Source organism: Schistocerca gregaria, chromosome 4 (genome assembly GCF_023897955.1).
Source record: "Schistocerca gregaria isolate iqSchGreg1 chromosome 4, iqSchGreg1.2, whole genome shotgun sequence".
NCBI classification, from domain to species: domain Eukaryota; kingdom Metazoa; phylum Arthropoda; class Insecta; order Orthoptera; family Acrididae; genus Schistocerca; species Schistocerca gregaria.
The window spans coordinates 136,994,058-137,011,720 of NC_064923.1; positions in this window are offsets into that span (position 1 = coordinate 136,994,058).

Below are 17,663 nucleotides of genomic sequence, written 5' to 3' on the forward strand. Positions count from 1 at the left end.
AGTGCAAAATGGTTAAGCAGGGATGGCTAGAAGAAAAATGTAAGGATGTAGAGGCTTATCTCACTAGGGGTAAGATAGATACTGCCTAGAGGAAAATTAAAGAGACCTTTGGAGGTAAGTGAAACCACTTGTATGAACATCAAGAGCTCAGATGGAAACCCAGTTCTAAGCAAAGAAGGGAAAGCAGAATGGTGGAAGGAGTATATAGAGAGTCTATAGAAGGGTGATGTACTTGAGGACAATATTATGGAAAAGGAAGAGGATGTAGATGAAGACAAAATGGGAGATACGATACTGCGTGTAGAGTTTGACAGAGCACTGAAAGACCTAAGTCGAAATAAGGCATACGTAGTAGACAACATTCCATTGGATCTACTGACGGCCTTGGGAGAGCCAGTCATGACAAAACTCTACCATCTGGTGAGCAAGATGTATGAAACAGGCGAAATACCCTCAGACTTCAAGAAGAATATAATAATTCCAATCCCAAAAAAATCAGGTGTTGACAGATGTGAAAATTACCGAACACAGCTGCAAAATACTAACACGACGAATGGAAAAACTAGTAGAAGTCGACCTCGGGGATGATCAGTTTGGATTCCGTAGAAATGTTGGAACACGTGAAGCAGTATTGACCCCACGACTTATCTTAGAACCTAGATTAAGGAAGGGCAAACCACGTTTCTAGCATTTGTAGACTTAGACAAAGCTTTTGACAATGTTGACTGGAATACTCTCTTTCAAATTCTGAAGGTGGCAGGGATAAAGTACAGGGAGCGAAAGGCTATTTACAATTTGTGCAGAAACCAGATGACAGTTATAAGAGTCGAGGGACATGAAAGGGAAGCAGTGGTTGGGAAGGGAGTGAGACAGGGTTGTAGTCTCTTCCCGATGTTATTCAATCTGTATATTGAGCAAGCAGTAAAGGATACAAAAGAAAAATTTGGAGTAGGTATTAAAATCCATGGAGAAGAAATAAAAACTTTGACGCTCGCCGATTACATTGTAATTCTGTCAGAGACAGCAAAGGACTTGGAAGAGCAGTTGAATGGAATGGACAGTGTCTTGAGAGGAGTATATAAGATGAACATCAACAAAAGCAAAACGAGGATAATGGAATGTAGTCAAATTAAGTCGGGTGATGCTGCGGGAATTAGATTAGGAAATGAGACACTTAAAGTAGTAAAGGAGTTTTGCTATTTGGGGAGTAAAATAACTGATGATAGTCGAAGTAGAGAGGATATAAAATGTAGACTGGCAATGGCAAGGAAAGCGTTTCTGAAGAAGAGAAATTTGTTAACATCGAGTATAGATTTAAGTGTCAGGAAGTCATTTCTGAAAGTATTTGTATGGAGTGTAGCCATGTATGGAAGTGAAACATGGACGATAAATAGTTTAGACAAGAAGAGAATAGAAGCTTTCGAAATGTGGTGCTACAGAAGAATGCTGAAGATTAGATGGGTAGATCACATAACTAATGAGGAAGTATTGAATAGGATTGGGGAAAAGAGAAGTTTGTGGCACAACTTGACCAGAAGAAGGGATCGGTTGGTAGGACAAGTTCTGAGGCATCAAGGGATCACCAATTTAGTATTGGAGGGCAGCGTAGAGGGTAAAAATCGTAGAGGGAGACCAAGAGATGACTACACTAAGCAGATTCAGAAGGATATGGGTTGCAGTGGGTTCTGGGAGATGAAGAAGCTTTCACAGGATAGAGTAACATGGAGAGCTGCATCAAACCAGTCTCAGGACTGAAGACCACAACAACAACAACAACAACACGATAGTGCACGATTGATGTACAATCTTTCTGGACATTAAATAACAAGGTCTCAACTTTTAAAGCGACTGGTAATTTTTTAAATACATGGAAAATAAATGATAAAGGAAATGAGTTTTTTTGAATACACTTTTTCAAACGCATTTAGATTCAGACATTATCAGATGTCGAAACGGCACTCCACTTCTCTACACGTGTTCATAAGCATGATAGGTGTTTTGACATCCACTGCGGCGTAGATCTTTGTTCTCTGATCAGTCACGTCTCTAACCCTTATTCTGTAAACAATATCCTTGGTAAAAAAAAAAAAAAACATGTGCTGAAATCCAGCGAGATCAGACCGGGAACTCGACGGAGCAGAAAGTGTGACGAGTGCCCTCCGATCCAACCCTCAGGACTCGTCTCGTGAGGAAATGTTGTAACATTTCCATGAGAGTGGGGTGAGCACCACCCTACTAGAAAATGCCACAGAAAATCATCTGCGGAAATGCATTTCGCCGACTCAGAGCGTTCATGAAATGGCGTGGATCACATCTTGGAGAACGTCTCTATCGACTGCGTATTTGCGCAGACACATAAAATGTCGAGATCTTTTGTTATAGTGATTTATTTGTACATACCTCTATCCTGGACACAATACTAATCCTTTGCCACAAAGTGGCTTATTGATGCTGAATTCTCCTTTTACACAGGTTCGTATTCGTATTTCTTCTATTGGATGAAGACAAGACTTTAAACACTGTAGTGACTATGTTGGATTCAGTGCCTGGTGATGATACTTCCTGATCACAAGGGTAAGATAAGGTTTACCGACGACGTCACCCTTTTCACCAAAACATCCTGGAATAAAATAGTCTCCTATGCGGCAAGCAAGTGCAGAGGTTTACAGATAAATGGCCTTGATGGATGGTTGAACAGACATAGTTCCATATTTTGAAATCATTTTCATTCACGTTTAGACGTTGGAACTCGGTTACTTATTTTGGATAGAGGACTGACAATTAACATTTTTCCTGAAATGCAGTAGGATTTGCAGCGAATTGACGCATGGTGCAGAGAATGGCAATTGAATCTCAATGTAGACAAGTGTAATGTGCTGCGACTACAAAGAAAGAAAGATCCCTTATCATTTAGCTACAAAATAGCACGTCAGAAACTGGAAGCAGTTAATTCCATAAATTATCTGTGAGTACGCATTAGGAGTGATTTAAAATGGAATGATCATATAAAGTTGATCGTCGGTAAAGCAGATGCCAGACTGAGACTCATCGGAAGAATCCTAAGTTTCACTTGTTCGCCCACTGTTTGAATATTGATCACCAGTGTGGGATCCGTACCAGATACGGTTGATAGAAGAGATAGAGAAGATCCAACGGAGAGCAGAGCACTTCATTACAGGATCATTTAGTAATCGCGAAAGCGTTACGGAGATGATAGATAAACTCCAGTGGAAGACTCTGCAGGAGAGACGCTCAGTAGCTCGGTACGGACCTTTGTTGAAGTTTCGAGTACTATACCTTCACCGAGGAGTCAAGCAGTATATTGCTCCCTCCTACGTATATCTTGCAAAGAGACCATGAGGATAAAATCAGAGAGATGAGAGCCCACATAGAGGCATACCGACAATCCATCTTTCCACGAACAATACGAGACTGGAATAGAAGGGAAATCCGATAGAGGTACTCAAGGCACTCTCCTCCATACACCGTCAGGTGGCTTGCGGAGTATGGATGTAGATGTAGATGTAGATATTTACTAAGGAAAATAAAATTGAAATTCTTATAGCCCCAAAGCTGAACGAAATATAGAGATAACTATTATTTGAGCTAAAGAGACAGTAATAGTTAGTTAGTCACAGATCTGTATATTACGACCGAAACACAGGTAAATTTGTTTCTCATCTTCAACAGGAAGGTGTCTACATTTATCATTTTATTGGTGCGCATAGGTATCGTTAAATCTTTTACAGAAACGGTCATAGATTTATTATTAAAATTACTCATTTCTTAAATTATACGCAGAAAAAATTGTTCACTGTATTGTCGGTAGTTTCTGATCATCTCTGATAACGTTATTTGTACTTGGAACGTCACACAGGCTGTCGCGATCAGAACAGCTGGATATATATTGATGCGTCGCATATCTGATTAGTGAAAGTTTAAATAGGATTCAGGATTTCATACCGAGAGCACGTTTCCCGCCATGCAAATTAATTCCGAAATGATTATTAAAAAGGTTCGCAGGGTATTACGTTCTAGCGATAGCTACGTTGTTGCTGCGACTGCATATTATGAAAATTATTATTTGAAGTTACTCCGTGCGGGCGGCGATTTTAATGAATCCATGAATAAATAATTATGACGACACCGTTGCAGTAATAACGGTGTGCGATACTCACGCACTCGCAGCGTAATTGAAAATACTGAAGATGTACAGTCACGTTATAATTACCATCGCCGATGGCGGCAGACGCGTATGAAATTAACTGTGCAGTTGCAGCTGGTGTGTGGTGGGGCACATCCTGGCGCCGCGTTGCGCTAACCGCGGGCAACTGGCATGGTGCTTGGTCGCTGATCCATAAGACCATCCAGACAACTGTGCTATGCAAGCAGGAGAAACTGCCGATTTATTCATGCACCGTTGTATACCTATTGTCCGTTTTAGAGTATCACTCTGCTAATGCTACCTGTTTCATGTTTATTGCAACTAACATAACATTTGATTGTGTTGATTGTGTAAAAAAAAATAGCCGGCCGGTGTGGCCGAGCGGTTCTAGGTGCTTCAGTCTGGAACCGCGCGACCGCTACGGTCGCAGGTTCAAATCCTGCCTCGGGCATGGATGTGTGTGATGTCCTTCGGTTTGTTAGGTTTAAGTAGTTCTAAGTTCTAGGGAACTGATGACCTCAGATGGTCAGAGCCATTTGAACCATTTTGTAAAAACAATAAACATAAAAGTCTTATTTAACTTGATTTTTTTCGAAATTTAGGTACGTTGTAGTATTGCTCCTTCGAGGTAGCGCATTGTCCTGGTCAGTTAGATCGAAATGTTACGGTGAAATCTTGGGTGTGCATATGAAACCATTCTCTCAGTGTTATTAAAAACTATATGATGAGCTCATTCATGTCGTCTAGAAACGGTAAAAGGATGTTGTTAACAGAAGGATAATGAATGTTGTGTTCTGTATGTCGGAGCATAGAACGTTAGACATCAATTCTGCACATCGATTAGCGAATCTGAGTAGGTAAATGGATAGGCTGATGTCAGATATACTTACTTGACCAAGGTGATAGGACAACGGGCTTTCTGAATAGGTGATTGCAGGTCTATCAACAAAAAATCGTATGTACGTAACCTGTGAGTGGGTCTAGTTATGCCGGTAAACTACTTTCATAGCATAGCGAGCGGGTAATATTAACGAAGACACGACCCACTATAGCAGTACAAGTGTATATGCAATTAGATTCGCAGATAATGAAGAGGTTGGGAAAACGTATGATGAGATGAAAGAAATTACTCAGAACGTTAACGGCGGTGAAAGTTTAACTTTAATGGAAGACTGAAATCCGACGATAGGAAGATAAGGTTCAAATGGTTCAAATGGCTGTGAGCACTATGGGACTTAACTGCTGAGGTCATTAGTCCCCTAGAACGTAGCACTGCTTAAACCTAACTAACCTAAGGACATCACACACATCCATGCCCGAGGCAGGCTTCAAACCTGCGACCATAGCGGTCACGCAGTTCCAGGCTGTAGCGCCTGGAACCGCTCGGCCACTCCGGCCGACAGGAAGATGAGTAAAACGAAAAATAGTAGGAGAACATGACGAGGGAAAAATGAAAGGGAAGCCACTAGGTGGAATTATGCAGAGAACACAATTAATCAATGCTAATATTTGATTAAGGAATCGTGAAAGAAGTTTATGTACGTGGAAGGGGCCTGAAGACGCTAAACTATTTGAGGTAGATTTAGAAATCAGATTTTAAACTGAAAAAGTGTCTATTATTGGATGTGAACTTTGGCCGTTATTTTATGAGTTACGGTATAAAGATTAAAGTCGAAGAAATTGCTGAAATGTAAGAAATTAAAAAAGAGATGGGAGCTAGCTAAATTCAACTAGACGATGTTGAGATTTTCCAGGAGAGCGCTAGTCAACTAATGATGAAAACAGATGAAGTAATTACGAGAGAATATGAATTGGTAGCGTCGAAAGATGAAGCTGTGAATACAGTAGTGGAACAACTAGACAAAGAGGCCAAACCCAGTAGGAATTCTTTCCATACACAGGAGATACTAAAAGTCATTGATAAAAGGAGAAGACACAAAAAGAAACATACATGAATCAAGCAAAACGGAATAACGAAGCCGAAAAAATGAGATTGCCAGAAAGTGTAAAATGGCGAAACAATCACGGCTGCTGAGGTAATGCAAAGCTATTGAAATATGCATAAAGACGGGAAAGATGCCGCTTGGAGAAAAGACAAGCTGCTGGAACAATATCAAGAGCTCAGATGGCGAGCCGTTGCTAAGAAAAGAAGGACTGGCTGAAAGGTTGATGGATTATAGAAAGGGATATATAAAAGAAAGAGACGTGAGACGTAATGGTATGAAAGGGGAACGGGTTGTCGATGACTATTAGATGACTAGCAGATGGTGAATACGATACTGTGAAAAGAAATGAAGAGTGTACTGAGTGACCTAAGGCAAAATAAGTCACATGGGACAGACAATATTATTTCAGAATCTTTCTTCATACTGAAAACCACCGCATTGTAACAGCTTCTGTCGTCTAAATATTACATGTTTTATCTACTCTGTAACTGACAAATGGAAATAGTGCGAGATATACTGTAATATTTCTTCGCTGTCAATAATTATTGTCTGTTCATCAGTAAATAGAACAAATCGTTGCATATTTACAATTAAAGTAACTGTGTTTGCCGTCTTTTCCGTCCTTGACCTCAACATTCAGCTGTATGAAAGATGAAAAAAAGTATTGGAGTCAAATGTACATTTGTCGTACTGTTAAATGAAAATTCAGATCACGAAATGGCGGCTCCTGTTGTGTCTCTTCGTGTTTTCAAATTTTATAGTCTACTTCAAATTCAGTGCTGATTGCGGAACGTTCAGGAATCTAATCCCAGGTGAAATGTCGAGAAATTGTTCGATATTGAGCGCTCATGCAACGAATTAAACTCTAATGGACCCTGGGAACGATAGATCTACGGTCAAATGTTTCTCTGCTCTATCAGCCACCATTGGAACTACTTCACCGTCAGAAAAATTTTTTTCAATGCCCAGTGCTTACCAGATGGGATGAAACTGTATGTTCGCAGTTAGACTTTACTGCCTTTGATTTCGCTGTAAAGAGCGCAAACGATTTTCTGTCGCTCGCTACATAAATACAGTTTCCGAAACTCATTCACTTGAATGCTGTATCCTGGACTTTTTGCCTCGTACTATGAATAAGCATCAGATTGGGAAAGGGGGCTACGTGAATATCCAGACGGCATTCTCAAAAGCGTGTAATACTTCTGTTATTCAAGCTCCAATTCTCCGCAGATGTCATCGTTTTGATGAGTGAATACTTTTTTTTTTGCGAACTGATGTTAGCTACTCGTTGGTAGGCAGCGATATTCGACATTTTTTAGTCAACCGCATGACTGTATTACTAATCAATAATTGATGGTATCGCCAAATAAGACTGGAAGTGGTTGGGGGTGTTCAAAAAATCTAGTAAGTGGTGCGAAATATTCCTGAGCAGAGTCGCTACTAAAAACGGCGGATGTTTCATTATCTTGCTGTTTCTTTGAATTATACCTGCGCATTTAAATGTTGACTTTCAGAGGAAGGACTAGTATTCATTCACATTCAGATGAATGATTCCACTTACGCTACGTCCGCTGTCTACGATTCGTGGATAATTTATTGATAACGGAACGGATGTGGCCCAGCAAGACGAGCGACTAATTAATTAGCAGTATAGCTTCTACATCTACATCTACATCTACATGACTACTCTGCAATTCACATTTAAGTGCTTGGCAGAGGGTTCATCGAACCACAATCATACTATCTCTCTACTATTCCACTCCCGAACAGCGAGCGGGAAAAACGAACACCTAAACCTTTCTGTTCGAGCTCTGATTTCTCTTATTTTATTTTGATGATCATTCCTACCTATGTAGGTTGGGCTCAACAAAATATTTTCGCATTCGGAAGAGAAAGTTGGTGACTGAAATTTCGTAAAAAGGTCTCGCCGCGACGAAAAACGTCTATGCTGTAATGACTTCCATCCCAACTCGTGTATCATATCTGCCACACTCTCTCCCCTATAACGCGATAATACAAAACGAGCTGCCCTTCTTTGCACCCTCTCGATGTCCTCCGTCAATCCCACCTGGTAAGGATCCCACACCGCGCAGCAATATTCTAGCAGAGGACGAACGAGTGTAGTGTAAGCTGTCTCTTTAGTGGACTTGTTGCATCTTCTAAGTGTCCTGCCAATGAAACGCAACCTTTGGCTCGCCTTCCCGACAATATTATCTATGTGGTCCTTCCAACTGAAGTTGTTTGTAATTTTAACACCCAGGTACTTAGTTGAATTGACAGCCTTGAGAATTGTACTATTTATCGAGTAATCGAATTCCAACGGATTTCTTTTGGAACTCATGTGGATCATCTCACACTTTTCGTTATTTAGCGTCAACTGCCACCTGACACACCATACAGCAATCTTTTCTAAATCGCTTTGCAGCTGATACTGGTCTTCGGATGACCTTACTAGACGGTAAATTACAGCATCATCTGCGAACAACCTAAGAGAACTGCTCAGATTGTCACCCAGGTCATTTATATAGATCAGGAACAGTAGAGGTCCCAGGACGCTTCCCTGGGGAACACCTGATATCACTTCAGTTTTACTCGATGATTTGCCGTCTATTACTACGAACTGCGACCTTCCTGACAGGAAATCACGAATCCAGTCGCACAACTGAGACGATACCCCATAGCTCCGCAGCTTGATTAGAAGTCGCTTACGCGAAACCAAGCTAGCACTACAGGGAGGATAACTACTGGATAGTCTATTGATCTGTATTACATCCCTACTCCTTCTTGCGCTGAATTCTCTAACTTTTGAAGTTCTCATATGGCCTGCATATACCTGACTGACAACCTGATACATGCAGGAGGATGAAGCAATATAAGGAGATAGTAAGTCATTTGCCGAATAAAGGGAATTCTCTTTATAGCAGACAGTAACGGCTCATTTACAGAATTAGAGCAAACACGTAGTATCGTCATATTTGCATTTGAAATCACATTTTTCTGATAATGTGTAAACTATAAGTAGGAGCACATAATTATGAATGGTTACTGCTTGGAGATCTCTAAAAGCATTCTTTTGAATAAGCTACAAGGGTGTAGGAAACGTGGATTGGATTCAAAATCGCACCAGAAAGGTTAGAATTCCAAACTTAGTCACCACGAAGAATCACATGACTGAAGGCACTCGCATAATTAGATAAGGTGGGCAGCGATTAATTCTACCCTCCCGCTCCCCCATTACTATTAAAACAAGCGGAGAACGAAACGAGTGATTAGTGGCCGACGTAACAGTAACTGCATCCGGTTTCAGTCGGCTCGTTAAAGATATGGAAATGTGCTTAACGGCAATAATTCACTGTTGATATTGGGATCCGTTTGAATCTCAAGCCCTACAAGATACATTGGCTCACTATGCAAAAGCTACATCTACATCTACGTTTATAGTCTACAAATCACATTCAAGTGCCTGGCCGAGGGTTATCGAAACACCTTCACAATAATTTTCTGTTGTTCCAATCTCGTACAGAGCGGTTAAAAAACGAACACCTACATCTTTTCGTGCGAGCTCCAATTTCCCATACTTTATGATGGTGGTTGTTTCTCCCTATGTAGGTCGGCGTCAACAAAATATTTTCGCATTCGGAGGAGAAAATTGGTGATTGAAATTTCGTGGCAAGATTCTTCCGGAACGAAGAACCCTTTTATTTTAATGATGTCAACGACAATCTCTCCCCTATTTCGCGATAATACAAACGTGCTGCCCTTCTTTTAACTTTTTAAATGCACTCCGTCAATCCTATCTAGTAAGAATCCCACACCGCGCAGCAGAATTCTAAAAGGTTACGGACAAGCGTAGTGTAGACAGTCTCTTCAATGGATCTGCCACATTAAGTGTCCTGACAAGAAAATACAGTCTTCGGTTACCCTTCCACACAAAATTTCTATCTGTTCCTTCCAATTAAAGTTATTCGTAATTATAATTCTTAGGTATTTACTTGAATTTACGGCCTTTAGATTTACCTGATTTATCGTGTAACCAAAGCTTAACGGATTCCTTTCAGCACTCATATGGATGATCTCACACTTTTCGCTATTTAGGGTCAATAGCCAATTGTTGCACAACACTGGTATCTTTTCTAAGTCGTCTTGCAATTTGTTTTGATCGTCTTATGACTTTACTAGTCTATAAACGACAGCATCATCTGCAATCATTTTAAGAGAGCTGTCCAAATAGTCTCCTAAATCGTTTATATAACATTACGTTGGGGAACGCCAGAAATCACATCCGTTTTACTCGATGATTTTCCGTTAACTTCTGAGAACATAACGGTATTCCGCAAGCATGCAATTTCACTACAAGCCGTTTTTGTGGTACAGTGTCAAAAACCTTCTGGAAATCTAGAAATACGTAATCAATTTGAAATCATCAAAACTAGATATGATTGTCTTACTGGGATAGCCACGATAGTTCCTTGAATAAAAAATTGGCATTTAAGTCTTTGATTGCTATTTTTCATTTTCAGGAACCGGTTTCAGGCTAGGTGCCTATCTTCAGGCCATATATTGCAGTTACAGAAAAGCCTGCCAGTACAGAACTACTGGTTCGCTGTCATGACAGGGAACCAGTCATGACAGCGAACCAGTAGTTCTGTACTGACAGGCTACTCTGAAACTGCAATATATGATATGAAGATGGGGAGCTAGCCTGAAACAGGTTATTGAAACAAAAAATAGCGATCAAAGACTTAAAAGCCATATTTTTTAATTTGAAATCCGTTGTCAATAGCACTCTACACTTCACGTGAATAAGAACGACGTTTTCAAAATCGTGTTAACTGTGTGTCAATAGATCGCTCTCTTCGAGGTAGGTAATTCATAGTGCTCGAACACAACACACGTTACAAAATCCTGCTGCATGTCGACGTTAATGATATGGGCTTGTAATTTAGTGGATTACACCTATTTTCTTTCTTCAATATTTGTGTGACCTGTGCAACTTTCCACTCTTTGGGTACAGATCTTCGTCGAGCGAACTGTTGTTAAGTATGGACCTATTGTATCAGCATGCTCTGAAAGGAACGAAATTGGTATACAGTCTGGCCCTGAAGACTTTCTTTTGTTAAGCAATTTAAGTTGCTTCACAACTCCGAGGATATCTACCTCTACGTTAGTGATGTTGTCAGCTGTTCTTGATTCGAATTCTGGAATATTTACTTCGGTTTCTTCGGTGACGGAATTTCGGTAGGCTCTGTTTAGTAACTCTGCTACAAGGCCACGAACACATGGCGTAGTGTTGGACACAGACCACTATGCTGAACACAAAGAATGATCATTAAGAAAATTGGCCGAATGAGAGTAGGGTTAGCACTCAGAGGGTGCTGTTCAAAATTAATTATGTATATAGATAGTTCATACAACCCTAGAATCGACAATCACGACGATTTTTTGCCATTTATTGACGTACTGGCAAGACCTGGGTCCCGGGAGTTTGCAAGTCTTTCGAGATCATTTCTGCTCGCAAGCGTCTTCTAACCAAACTGCGTGCCTACGGAGTATCGCCTCAGTTGTGGAATTGAATTCGTGATTTACTGTCAGAAAGGTCACAATTCGTAGTAATAGACGGAAAGTCATCGAGTAAAACAAGAGTAATATCCGGTCCTCCATTGTTCCTGGTCCATATTAACGACATAGGAGACAATCTGAGTAGCCGTCTAAGATTGTTTGCAAATGATGCTATCATGTAGCGCCTTGTAAAGTCATCAGATGATTAAAACGAGTTGCAAAATGATTTAGATAAGATATCTGTAAGTGCAAAAAGTGGCAATTGACCCTGAATAAAGAAAAGTGTGAAGTTGTCCACATGAGTACTGAAAGAAATCAGCTAAATTTCGATTACGCTATAAGTCACACAAATCTGAGGGCTGTAAATTCACCTAAATACTTAGGGATTAAAATTAACGTAAACTGGAACGATCACATAGATAATACTGAGAGTAAGAGCAAACCAAAGACTGCCATTTATTGGCAGAACACTTAGAGGGAGCAACAGGTCTACCAAAGAGACTGCTTACACTACTCTTGTCCGGCCTATTCTGGAGTATTACTGTGCGGTGTAGGATCCACATCAGGTGGGACTGACTGATTACATCGAAAAAGTACAAAGAAGGCCAGCTCGTTTTGTATTATCGTGAAATAGGGGTGATAGTGTCACAGACATGATACGTGAATTGGAGTAGCAATCATTAAAACAAAGGCGTTTTTCGTTGCGACGGGATCTTCTCATGAAACTTCAATCACCAGTTTTCTCCTCCGATTGCGAAAACATTCTGTTGGTACCCAACTACATAGGGAGAAATGATCATCACGATAAAATTAGAGAAATCGGGGCTCGCGCAGGAAAATTTAAGTGCTCAGATTTCCCCCGTGCCGTCCAAGAGTGGAACGGTAGAGACACAGCATGAAGGAAGTTCATTGAAGCCTCCACCAGGCAATTTACTGTGAATAACAGAGTTATCACATAGATGTAGATGTAAATGTGTACTTTAATTCTGAAATAGAATAACAGATGACAGGAGAAACTTTTCTGTGTAGGCTACAATTGAAAATTAACAATTTAATGATTTTTTTCTTTAGTTTTACTGTACAATCTTACTTCTTGACAAATTTCTCGACGCTAGGTCCATCGGAAGTACGCTACAGGCTTTAATGAGTGTAGTCTCTAAGTGACATAAGTGACAGTCTCTTTTTGACTGAACTGACTTAGGAGCTTCAAGTTTTTCACCAGCAGGGGACCGTAGGACGGTAGACCTTAGTACGTAGCATGAATTTCAATGTGATACGTCTACCCGTTACTGAGAAAAATAGTTTTTAATAGGCGGACTCACAGAGAGACAGACGGACAACAAAGTGACCCCCCTACAGTTCCGATTTGGTCAAGTAAACAGAGCCGAAGGCAGATGACTCTCGACATGCGATGCGGTGGTTCAAACAAAGTTGATATTACCAGACGTCTCTCCCACACAAAATTAATTGAAATCCCCATAGTAAGAAATGCCAAAACGTCTTCCTGGCATAACCAACACAAGCAGAACAAATAGCACACTCTTACAAATTAAACCAATATATTCATCAGAATCAACTCTGGAACGAGCCAGTCCACAAGAGCACGACCGTTCTCATACCATTTCAGCGACAGGGGGCCTCTCGGAAACGTTTTCAGTTTGGAACTGTAGTGGTGGGGATAGAGGTTCATTGGCTTTGACAAACTGCAGGGCGACAAAGTCTGAAGCTAGTATTCATCTATGGCTCTGATCTTAACTGTCTTCTTTGCTACACTACGCACCAGGTTAACCTTTAACTCACGAAGTGTGGTCTTTGAGACTATGCGAGAATTTTCGAACTCGCTCTCCAAGGTAATTTCTAGCGGAGTGCTTCTATACTTCATCTACGCTCGTTAAATAGCCAACTCTATGATGTTTTACTGTCGGTTGGATTATCTCCTCCTTTCTTTGTTGCTGACAAATTCTGCTGTCACCTAGACTGCCCCTCGCGAACTGCGTACCTGTATTCTTTGTATAGCACGAAATGTGTTCTCAGAAACTTGTCAGTTTTAACGATCCTAAATGATCGATGAATATAGGGACATGTCAGTGATGTACATCAACAAATAGACGAAAAGGGTGCGAAAAGGGTGACGATTTTGCAATAGCCACTGGCCACGATTCTGCTGGTCATCAAGATTATCATTCAGAGGAAGAACTTCACGCCAGTGGTGTTGGATACCTTCCTGTTTCTTCAATCAAATGCTTAAAGTGCTAGTAGAAACCCTTGGGTAACAGAAGAAATATTGAATTTAACTGATGAAAGGAGAAAATACAAAAATGCAGTAAATGAAGCAGGCAAAAAGGAATACAAACGTCTAAAAAATGATATCGACAGGAAGTGCAAAATGGCTAAGCAGGGATGGCTAGAGGACAAATGTAAGGATATGGAGGCTTATCTCACTAGGGGTAAGATTGATACTGCCTACAGGAAAATTAAAGAGACCTTTGGAGAAAGGAGAACCACTCGCATGAATATCAAGAGCTCAGATGGAAACCCAGTTCTAAGCAAAGAAGGGAAAGCAGAAAGGTGGAAGGAGTATATAGAGGGCCTATACAAGAGCGATGTACTTGAGGACAATATTATGGAAATAGAAGAGGATGTAGATGGAGATAAAATGGGAGATATGATATTGCGTGAAGAGTTTGACAGAGCACTGAAAGACCTGAGTTGAAGCAAGGGCCCCGGAGTAGACAACATTCCATTAGAACTACTGACACCTTGGGAGAGCCTGTCCTGACAAAACTCTACCATCTGGTGAGCAAGATGTATGAGACAGGCGAAATACCCTCAGACTTCAAGAAGAATATATTCATCCCAATCCCAAAGAAAGCAGGTGTTGACAGATGTGAAAATTACCGAACTATCAGTTTAATAAGTCACAGCTGCAAAATACTAACGCGAATTCTTTACAGACGAATAGAAAAACTGATAGAAGCCGACCTCGGGGAAGATCAGTTTGGATTCCGTAGAAATGTTGGAACACGTGAGGCAATACTGACCCTACGAGTTATCTTAGAAGAAAGATTAAGGAAAGGCAAACCTACCTAGTCAAATTAAATCGGGTGATGCTGAGGGAATTAGATTAGGAAATGAGACACTTAAAGTAGTAAAGGAGTTTTGCTATTTAGGAAGTAAAATAACTGATGATGGTCGAAGTAGAGAGGATATAAAATGTAGACTGGCAATGGCAAGGAAAGCGTTTCTGAAGAAGAGAAATTTGTTAAAATCGAGTATAGATTTAAGTGTGAGGAAGTCATTTCTGAAAGTATTTGTATGGAGTGTAGCCATGTATGGAAGTGAAACATGGACGATAAATAGTTTGGACAAGAAGAGAATAGAAGATTTCGAAATGTGGTGCTACAGAAGAGTGCTGAAGATTAGATGGGTAGATCACGTAACTAATGAGGAAGTATTGAATAGGATTGGGGAGAAGAGATGTTTGTGGCACAACTTGACCAGAAGAAAGGGATCGGTTGGTAGGACATGTTCTGAGGCATCAAGCGATCACCAATTTGGTATTGGAGGGCAGCGTGGAGGGTAAAAATCGTAGAGGGAGACCAAGAGATGAATACGCGAAGGAGATTCAGAAGGATGTAGGTTGCAGTAGGTACTGGGAGATGAAGAAGCTTGCACAGGACAGAGTAGCATCAAACCAGTCCCAGGACTGAAGACAACAACAACATCTCCAACTGTTTAAGATATGTAAGGTAAGTTAAGAATATTTCGTTCTCGCGCGCATACAGTCGGAAGTGCTCGTGCTGCGTAAATTTCAATTTCTCGAGGTTGGAGACAAATAGAAAACTCGTTCCAAATACAAAGAAAAATTTAGTATCTTAGCTAAATTTCATTTGCAGCAACATATGGTGTAATATGCACCAGACGCAAAAACCTTTTGAGCCACATTTTTCATTGCAACCTTTTTCGAATTTCGCAAAGTATCTTTCTTAAATGAGAATATCGCAATAAATATGAACATTAGAAAAGTGATGGACACTTCACCACAAAGATGGCGTATTAGGCTGTAAAACTCAATTTCCTTTATGAATAGTTTCGGTAAAATCATATTAGAAAAAATATAGAGCTATTGGAGCACGCATGACGCATGTTTAAATCCGGGGGTACGCTTAAAACGTCATTCGAAATTTTGCTAAGCGGTTTTTTTGAAAATTATTTCGAGCAGTTAGTTCATGAGCCCACTTGAATAATAAACGTTTGTGAAAACACACTTGACCTCTCAGCAACAAAGCCGGCCACTGTGGCCAAGAGGTTTTTGGCGCTACAGTCGGGAACCACGCGACGGCTACGGTCACAGGTTCGAATCCGGCCTCGGACATGGATGTGATCTTCTTAACTTAGTTAGATTTAAGTAGTTTTAAGTTCTAGGGCACTGATGACATCAGATGTTAAGTCCCACAATGCTCAGAATCTTTTAAAACCATTTCTTAGCAACAAATAATCCTGAAGTAACAACGAACATCAAAAGAGATACAGCGATAAGTGAAAACAGCATTGTCGTAGTGGGACTGAATACCGCAACTCCCATTTCCTTCAAAAATAAATGAAAAATATTCCTATTCACGAAGGCAGATAAAAATTCACTTGATAGCTTCCTGAGAGATGGTCTCCACTACTTCGAAATTAACGATGTAAGTGAAGACCAGGTGTGGCTTGAATGCAAAGAAATCGAATCGACAGGAATTGGGAGACATACCAAATAAATTAAAAACAGACGGAGCTGATCACCCTTAGTACACAAAACGGGTCGGAACACTATTGCAGAGACAACGAAGAAAGCATGTCAAATTTAAACTAAAGCATTATCATCAAGATTGTCGGTCTTTCACAGAAGCTCGAAATATAGAGCGGAGTTTGATGCGTGATGCTTACAGCAGTTTCCACAACGAAACTTTCTGTCAAAACCTGACAAAAAATTCAAAGAGATTCTGGTCATATGTAAAGTACGCTAGGGGTAAGACACAGTCAATTCCTTCTCTGCGCGATAGCAATGGAAATACTGTCGATGTCAGTCCTGCTAAAGCTGGGTTATGTTCCAGAATTCTAATCGATAACAGCTGCTAACATGAGTAACTTAGAGGTAGATATCTTCGGAGTAGTGAAGCAACTTAAATCTCTTAATGGAAGCAAGTCTTCGGGTCCAGGAACTATACCACTTAGGTTCCTTTCAGAGTATGCTGATGCAATAGCCCCATAGTTAACAATCATATACAACCCGCTCGCTAGACGAAAGATCCGCACCCGAAGACTGGAAAGTTGCACAGGTCGCACGAATATTCAAAAAAGGCAATAGGAGTAATCCACTAAATCACAGACCAATATAGTTAACGTCGATACGCAGCAGGATTTAGGAACACATATTGTGTTCGAAGATTGTGAATTACCTCTCACAAAAGTCTACTGACACACAGTCAACAAGGATTTAGTAAACATCGTTCTTGTGAAACACATTTCCCTCTTTATTAACACGAAGTACTGAGGGATTTCAAATTGATTGTGTATTTCTAAATTTCCAGACGGCTTTAGGCAGTGCACTTCAGAACCGGCTTGTAATAAACTGCGTGCTTACGGAATATCGTCACAATTATGCGACTTGTTTCGTGATTTCCTGTCATAGAGGTCTCAGTTCGTAATAATCGACGGAAGGTCATCGATTAAAACAAGCGATTTCTGGGGCTCCACAAAGTAGTGTTGAAGGCCCTCTGCTGTTCCTCATCTATATAAACAATGTAGGAGATAATCTGAGCAGCTGTATTAGGTTGTATGCAGATGATGCTGTTGTTTACCGTCCAGTAAAGTTATCAGAATGTCAAAACAAACTTCCAAACGAATTAGAAAAGATATCTGTATGGTGTGAAAACTGGCAATCGACCCTAAATAAGGAAATAGTGTGAGGTCGTCCACGTGAGTACTAGAAGGAATCCGTTAAACTTCGG